General features: G+C 23.8%; 1 protein-coding gene across 2 annotated transcripts in view; it reads left to right on the top strand.

The window, feature by feature from the left end:
• Positions 1-8,447, top strand: part of LOC102680462 (plasma membrane calcium-transporting ATPase 3) — a 64,331-nt gene that overhangs the window by 11,821 nt on the left and 44,063 nt on the right. The gene's annotated exons all lie outside the window — the stretch shown is intronic.

The following is an 8,447-nucleotide window of genomic DNA, read 5'->3' as shown; positions in this document are numbered from 1 at the left end:
TTTCAATTTTTTTTTTTTTTTTTTTTGTTGATTTTATGATTTCGCTACTGTCTTTGAATGGAATATATTTGTAATATATCTTCTATTATTGATCAGTTATAATGAAATATTACTATAATCTTTTAACATTGCAATAAACTATAAAAAGATTAAAATCTATGAATCAATTAGGATCTATCTGTCGATACTCCGTGACAGATCTCGCGTGAAAAAAAGAATTCTAGATTTGAATTGTCCTTTTCTATCCTTAGATCAATGCGTATTTCTATATGATCTGAAAAAAGACAAAGACTAGTGTTGGTGAGAGGGCTCGCCTGTCGGACGCTTTTAATTTCCTGTTCATTGACGTCTGATGTGAATTAACCTTATTGGCGTTTAACGGTTTATTTAGCTTTCTGGTCTAATCTTAACCGATGCATTAAATCGTGCATAATGGTGTCACAATTGTTACGTTCGTTGTAACACTTTCGCTGTGCGATGTTCAGTACATCTGACGCTTGAGTATTTAAATACAAAACAAGAGAGAAAGAGATAAAAGTGATAAGTTGCTTGGCTTCAATAAGATGTGTTCGAACTATCGAGTTCAATATTGAATTAATATTATCTATTAACGAAGTGACGCAGAAGATATTTATTAACTCTCGATTGCTTAACTGGGTTATAGTAAACATGGATACAAAACAATTAATAACTAATTGTCCGTATGATATAGGCTATCACTATTAATAAAGATAATTTGAAAAATTTTAATATTATGAACCAAATTGAACATTAACAGTATTTGTACCCAGAAAAAATAATAAAATATAAAAAATAATTTTTTGTTATAAAAAAATTCTTTAAAATAAGAAATACGTCATTGTCATAAGAAATACGTGGAACGATTAAATTCAATTAGATTTGTCAGTTTTTGTTATAGATAATAATAAGAGTTCATGTATCGATCAACCTAAGATTCGTGACGTAATAACATGTGCGTCATGGTTCTGGAATACAAAGATGAGGTATCCTGGTTAATTGGCAGCAAGTTTTAATAAAAAACTAAATATTTTCAGATTTGAATTTTGCAAACAATAAACTACATTTACGTGTTTTATCTTTGGTTAAATGATTCACTATTTTGATAACAATATTAACATTCATTAAAAATTTGGATAATAATCTATTTTTAAAAGAAATAATTTTTTTTTATTTGAAGAACTAAATATTCAAATACTAATAAATATCAAAAATTTACAATTTATAATAAATTTTAATTTTTATTACAATTTATTATTACAATAAATTCGATTAATGTTTTAAAGATTATTTTTTAGCAATTTGAATTTGAAAATTTTTAAATAAAAATCTTGAAAAGAAGTTATTTTTATTTACCGATATATTTATTTGAATATATTAAATAAGGAAAAATTTTGAATGAAAAATTATTGAAATTTTGTTTATGCTTAATAATATCAAAGAATTTTTCCGCATAATTAAATAACTTGATATGTTATATTTTAGTTTTTACAGCAGGTTATCTTGGCCAGAATGTTTTCTTAAGTATTTGTCTAAGATCAAAACAAGATAAATGTTGAATGTGAACAAGATTTAAACATTAGAAAAGATTGGAAAAAAATAAACAATCTATGTTTCTTATAAAAATTTTTAAATTTTTAAATTTTTAAATTTGCATTGTCAAATTTACATTTAGTATTTTTATATATAGAAAATTTTTAATAAATACATAGAAAAGAGATTTTATTTCATTTTTTTAAATAATTTTTTAATTTATATTCTTATATTCTAATTATATTCGATATATTTTATTTTATTTTTTCTATCGTGATTGAATCTCTAGAGATTTCTATCTTTATCTCTTTTTCGATTTATCTCTTTTATTTCTTAAAGATATTCTTATATATATTATTTATTTTTCATTTGAACTACTTTTGTAATATAAATTTGAATTTGAATTTAAAATTAAGAAAAAATTAAAATTAAAAAAATTTGCATTTCGACTTATATTAAATATCAAGAATTTGTATTAAGAAAAGAATATTTTTTAAATATATTTTTTTATTTTTTTAAACATGTACTATACCATTTCTCATATTAATGATAGCTATCCCGTGATATTTTAGAAAATTGTAGAAAATTGTAGAACTTCGATTCCTTGCTTCGTGCCAAATACATAATGATGTATTCTAATAAATAACGCATCATTTTTTATCATGAATTTTTGGTTTTCAATTTTTTTTTTTGAACAAAAATATGAAATAAAATCGAAATTGCATCGTTTGATGAGTAAATTGATGCGACAGTGAGGTTAAAAGAGGTAGAAAAGAGGACGGAATCGTCAACTGATTCTGGATATCGTTCATTGAGCCGGAGGAGGTTGGGATACGAAGCGATAAACTTTCGTGCCGTAGATACCGGACTTCCGATCGTTTCTTTGAAATAGGATTGAGAGAACATCGGAGCGGAATAATTTGATTAAAATGCCTGGATACACGCGAGTGAACTCGTTCAGTAGTAGTGTTGCACTAACGTGTTTATTGCCGCTTGGGATCCTCTTTCGGATCGGTAAAATAACAATCCTTGGTTTACTTTTTTAAATCAAGATAAAATTTTTTTTTTTATAAATTTCAATCCATTTTTGAAATATTTCAAACATGTAATGATTTTGTATAAATGTTTGTATTCATAATATATATGTAAAAAACTGATGATTGTTATTCAGTTATTAGATCTTACGAGGAACCGAAATTCTTTTTGGTTAGCATTCAGTAGTGTGTGCTATTATGCTATTTATCCTATTATTGAATACGATGTTACATATATTAAAAATCATAAATGTTGTTGGTATTTCTTCCAGATTCTTTTATAGTTTTTTTTATTGATATATCTTTGTCTTTTTCTAACCTAAATTCTTCCCAACGTTCTCTCCAAATATATTTTTTTCTTATCTCTGCAATGCGATTCAATATTTTATATGCACTTATGCAACTAAATAATTATATATCGGATTTATATATCGGAAAAGCATTTTAATACTGTGCATTAATCAATTTCAATTAATTAAAAAAATATAAAAAAGATTTCTTCGATTCTTTTTACATAAAATTCTTTTACATATGAATTCTAATAATAATACTATATAAAAAAAATTGAATATTTATGAATATTATTAAAAAATAATTTCAATTGCCATTACAAGGAAATTGAAGTTTAAAAATATGATTATGATTTAAACATTATGATCGTTGAAATATTTATAATTAATTTTTTTAATATAATTTTTTCAATTTTTTCATTTAATAGTGTAGATCATAATATAATGTAATCTATTATAACAATTGTGCGTAATATTTATTCATATCAATAAATAAATGGCAGAATAGTGATGGCATAATAGTAGTTGTGAAATCTATATATAATGCTCGGTCACCAGCGTGCCAATCTTCGTTCATAATTTCCATGAAGGCGTTGGTTGGTTTAGCGTGACGAATACTGATTAGCAATGCAATATCACAATGTTTCGCTATATTCGCGTTCTATGAAGATATCCTTTATTTTCAATTGTGACGCTCATTATAAGGAATCTGTCATGTTATTCTCGTTTCATAATAAATCATGATTTTTATTTAATGTCTTATAAATTGAAATATATTTTAGTTTATACATAAATAGAAGAGATTTAATTCATCATTTTTCTAATTTTGAATTTATTTAAAACATTTTCAAATTTAGAATTCTTACTGAAAATATTTATTATAATTGAATTTTTACATTTTTTCATATTGACATATACATTTTTGTAAAAAATTAATACAACTATAAAAAAACTTATGTAATAATAATACAAATAAGTATTTATTTAGTAGTTTCATTGCTTTATTTCCATTACATTGATTTAATTTTGAATTATCTCGAATATTACTGTTTTGATCCATAGTCCAAGCACTATGTTATTCAAAATAATTAGGTCATTACCTGATCATATTATGTTATAAACAAAAAATTCAATATTTAACAATATTTTATAACTTTATAATATTTGATACCTTGTTGAATGTTTAATTTTACGTACAATTTCTACTATTACGTTTTTTATTGCGTCATTCTAACGGAAACGCTATTGTACTTAAAATGAGATTTATTTTCATATTTCACGTTTCGTTCTCTTAATAAATTCTTATCCTTTGATAAATTATACTGTATTTTTAATAAGCCTAAGCATCATTCAACTTTTCTCTCTCTCGAACCGATAGTAGCGCTCCCACGTTTCTTCACGAAAGTTCGAAATTCGAGTTTAATTTGGTTATGGCAGATGGCACATTCGTGTGTAATCGCCCTTTCTCCCCTCCCATTGCCTCATATGTCTACGTTCAAATATATCCTGAATGTGTTTTCGTTCCTTTTACCCGTTAGTCTCGATTGACGTCATGATACGACAACGTGGAGCACATTAGCGTCATGAAATATTTGTATGATACTTTACTTCAGCACGTTATCAACTCTCTCAGTTTACAGCGGCTTAAACCAATATCTTAAAATCTGTCAAGCTTATTATCGGTAGCTTGGCGAGACATACTCCAATGCCACCATTTTTCAATTCCCACCATTTCGTTATAACTATTGTTCTATTGTCACTATTGAGTGCTTACAATCGTTCATAAATTTTTTTTCCATATTCGTGAATTCGTTCATCCGACGAATTGAAACGTAACCATCTCTTTTAAAAGACAATTCTGTTAAAGTTTTTAGACAATCTTCAAGTATCGTTCTGTTAACCTTAATTTATAAATATTCAATTTAGTGTGTGAATGTATGTACGCATATATTGTGCAGTTCGTTGCTGTATAGAAAAAAATATGCATTTGGCTTTTTTTGTAAGTAAGACTTTATTAAAAAAGTTTATATTTTTTTTATAACGAAACATATTTTTATTAATAAATTTATAAACATATCTTTATGATGTGTAATGATGAATTTCTTTAGTTCTTTAGTGATTTTAATTAAAATAATAATAATAATAATAATAATAAATTAAAAATTATGTAATTATCAAGTAATAATGAAATTCGATGAAATTATTAAAAATCAACAATATTGATATCAATAATATTTTGTAATTTCGTTATTATATTAATTTGATTGAAATTCATGAAATAATATAAAATTGAAAATTTAATGAGAAAGAAATTCTATAATATTTAATGAAAATCAGACAAGAGATTTATTTTTTATTTTTATTTCTCACATAACTCATCAGTCGAAAAGAAGCGACTAATGAGAACAGTGAATGATTTCTATGGTTCATTCAATGATTTCTATGATCGCGCGCAAGCGATCCGATATAAGTAACAGCATATGAATACATAAATGCACACAAATGCTTATATGCTATAAATCTCGATCGAAATATTCTGCGGTTTAATTGTCACTTATTGTTCTAAGGTCATCTTATTTAATTTCTATATTATAGAAATTGAATCTATTTTATTTGATTCTTTTATCAATATTTTTTAATTAGGTTATTTAATAAAAATGAATATAATATAATAGTAGTATTTTTATTTAAAATAATATTAATCGTGATATATAAATTGATTTTCATCATGTATCAGTTTTGTTTGAATTGGTAAATGTATTTGATAACATTATTGATATATATCCATATATTAAATTTCAATCAAGTATATTTTATCTGTTATTAACATAATTTTATAATAATAAGCAATATTGAAATATCATTTAAATCTTGTGTTAATTAATTATTTGATAAATTTTATTTTAATTAGTAGAAGCGATTCTTCTTTTTTATTGAAAGAAACGTTATCTCCAAAATCATGACGTAAATTAAACAATGAGTTTTTATAGTGAATCAAATAAATATTGAAAATAAGAAAATTAAGTTTTTTCTTCTTTTATTTAAACTTTTTTATTTGAATTAACTTATATCAAACTATAATTTATCTCAATAAATTATCAAACAAAATAAATTTTCAATGATTTTCTATTTCTATTTTTTAATTAAAATAATTTTTTTTTAAATTTCTTCTAGGATAAACTACTGTTATAAAAGTTTTTATATTGTTAAATTAATCGAAACAAACATTAGAACTCATATTATATAGTTCAAATATTTTGAATAATCAAATATTTTGAATATACATTTAAATCATATATTTGAGTGGAGTCTTGCATTATATACTTTAATTTTCTTCTGATTATCTTCAGAAATTCTTTTTTTATTTTGAATTTTTATAAGATGGTAGAATTGTTTAAAAAAAGATATTTGTTCGATTTATTATCAAAATATATTGATGAAACTGTAGAATTCTTTTATTATTTAACTAATTCCATCGATACATAGTCACAGAAATAGATATCTATTTGTTATTATACCATAAATATTATACTACTTAATATTAATTAAATATTAACTTAATATTAATAAAAGTATAGTTAATATTTACAATAAGTGACTACATTATAATAACTAACTAGTCACTATTTATTACTCATTACAATATATTGATTACTATTGCAATAATTGCAATAAAATAATCGAATATAAGGTTATGATTCTGATCTCTCAAAATGCAGATATGATGAATTCTATAAGAGTTTTAGAAATAAAATATATAGGAAATTGTGTATTGTTCAGAATAATATTATAATTCGTAATTTAAATATGTAAATATTAAATATATGAGTTGTTCGCGTAAGAAATTTGCATCAAAATAATGTTGTTTTATTCGATTCAATAAAAACTGATTTCACGAAGCATTATAATTAGAGGCCTAGAGATTATTGTTGATTTCCTCAGTTGATTATTGATGAATCAATTAACGTTAATGCTTATTAATTATTGATGTATATTATATGAGAAATTTCTATAAAAAAATATATTATAGTAGAAAAAATATATACAATGTCTCAATTTATATGGCACTATATTTATTATTCAATATTGAAGATAGTGATGGTATTTTATTATATGAAGATTGGTTTCTCATCTTAATAGAAATAAAATGTGAAATAAAATCTAAACAGATATTGTATAAAAATAAGAATAGTTTATCACCTTTACGCTTAATATGGCAGTAGTTAGTCTTCCCATCAGCTTCTAATTAAGGAAGCCCTTTTCTGGTCAACAACTCCTCATGCATTAAATCTAGATATATATAACCTAAGAAAAAAAAGAAAATAAGATTACTCGATTTTTCTGTAGATTTTGAATTACATTTAGATATAAGTAGAGAGAGATTTTATCGCTTAGAAAATTACTACTTATTAATTGACAAAGGGAAACTGGCAAACGTAATCTATATATATATAATATATATTTAAATATAAATATATAAATATATAAATTATATATAAATATATAAATATATATAAATCGAGAAGTTGAAAATAGGTCTTATAGATTAACTTTATTAAAGATTTTTGAAAAATTATTACAAAATCATATAATTAATATGAATCAAAACATGTTTAAAAATAATATGACAATTCTTCTATTCAATGCTTAAATATTTAAATATTTAATAATAAGAATTTTTTATCGCCGTAAATTTTCTGTCTTTTTCTATCGAAAAATTCGAATCAATTTAAACAATAGAAGCAATAATAGAATCCACGTGAAAATACGAAAATAGTTGAAATTGGATAGTAAAAGAACCATTTCTCTTCTCTCTTTAGTAATTCCCTCTTCTTCTATTGCTTTGCCGCTCTGTTTGTCCTGTATCGACTATGGCTCTTCAGCTCAATCAACAATATCGACATATACTCTCGAAATATAGAGTATAGAGAAAATATCTCTTTCCTCCACGCGGTCAAGGAAATGGACTTTGATTGCTTAAAACAATTCCTCTTAGTTAAATGATGCTTTTTAAACACGAAAGGTTATTGGGATAAAGTATTGAAACATGATAAAATGTGTGGAAAAATGGTAAAATGTGCTTTATTTTGAATAAAATATTAAGGCAATTTTGCTTCTTCTTGGAGTATTGGTTTTATATTATTCGATAATATTTTTATAATATTTATAAAATTTATAATTATATAATCTTATACATGCAAAAATATATGAAATCATTATTTTTTTTTTTTAGACAAATTTTTTATCATTTTGTCATGAGATTAATTAACTAAGCATTTTTTATAGATATTGTTAAAATGCGCTTAAATCACCGCAAATTCTCATTTTTTCATGATGCTGCACATTAGTTATTAATAGAAATTTAAGGTTGCAATAATTAATAGTTATTTAACAGAAGTCCATTTGTAATAGGATGAAAATAGTATTGTGAGTAAAAATTACGTAAACACGATGAATGAATCAGGTTGAACTTTCAAATGAAAAACGTAGAGAACGTTCAGTTAATCGCGAGATTCGCTATATGATGTGTCGATTGTATTGTTGAATTCCGCTTCATACGTTTCATGATATC

The sequence above is a fragment of the Apis dorsata genome, unplaced genomic scaffold (assembly GCF_000469605.1).
Source record: "Apis dorsata unplaced genomic scaffold, Apis dorsata 1.3 scaffold_5, whole genome shotgun sequence".
Classification (NCBI taxonomy): domain Eukaryota; kingdom Metazoa; phylum Arthropoda; class Insecta; order Hymenoptera; family Apidae; genus Apis; species Apis dorsata.
The sequence above is the reverse complement of the archived record's forward strand: the minus strand, read 5'-3'. Positions and strand labels throughout refer to the sequence as shown.